The sequence below is a fragment of the Echinops telfairi genome, unplaced genomic scaffold, assembly GCF_000313985.2.
Source record: "Echinops telfairi isolate 266 unplaced genomic scaffold, ASM31398v2 ScPeMD7_7417;HRSCAF=8455, whole genome shotgun sequence".
Classification (NCBI taxonomy): domain Eukaryota; kingdom Metazoa; phylum Chordata; class Mammalia; order Afrosoricida; family Tenrecidae; genus Echinops; species Echinops telfairi.
Window position 1 is genome coordinate 6,585,084 of NW_022111317.1, and position 981 is coordinate 6,586,064.

Here is a 981-nt window from a genome sequence, read left to right on the forward strand (position 1 = left end):
AGGAGAGGAGTGAGGCCTGGCTCGGAGGTGGGCTCACCCTGCAGGGACCGTGCCCATGCCCACACGCAGACGCGAACCAAAGCAGCAGGTGAAGGACGAGTGGTGAGACGAAGCCGGTTTAGGGGCCGATGTGAGAGAGGCAGAAGCTAACAGGTGAGGCGGCGTGTGACTGGATGACACCTTCCACCCTGAACCATTCAATGGGATCTTGTGTAGGAAACCAAGGGTTCTCCCGTTAAGTTACTACGGCGATGCCAGAGCAGAGACTAGAGACCCATGCACACACGGCAAACAGGAACCACAGGGAGATCAATCCACCAGAAAGGAACACCCCTAGGTCAACGACAGGCACCATGGAGTCCTGCAGAAACGTCATGCCCCAAAAGGAGGGACCCGACACTTGCTCTAAGGTTAAACAACAGCGCCCAGAAACACGAGAGAACACGTCTGGGTTCTTTGGGATCACCCACTTGTGTTCTTAATGAGGCAGCACTGGGTAAGTAAGCCACTGTCCTAGTGGAGGCAGTAGCTGGTGCTGGTAGGGGCTGTCTGTCAAGCCAGTCCCAACTCCCATGCCCTTCTCACCACCGTCGGAGCACTGCAGACACATGTTTGTCTGAGGGGCTCCTCTTGCAAGGGACCCTCTACTTCACAGGCACACCTCTGGAGATGCACCCCAAAGAACAGAGGCCAAGCACTAGAGTGTGGATGGGCAACCGCCAGGCCCCCACTGGCAGTGAACTCTAGTCAGACAAGGCCCCAGAAAACAGTGGCAGTAAAACCAAATCCAAGGGGGTGGGGGGGTAGAGAATGGGGACCAGAGGCCCGAATCGCAGCTGACGGCAACTGATGTGTCTGCCAGGCTGACCAGCTACACCCACAAGCTCCCCCAACCACGGAGAATAGCTAAGGCTGTGTGGCCTAGGGCCAGGCAGTCATGCATGTAGCCCACCCCTCCCCTGCCCATACATTTCATCATCA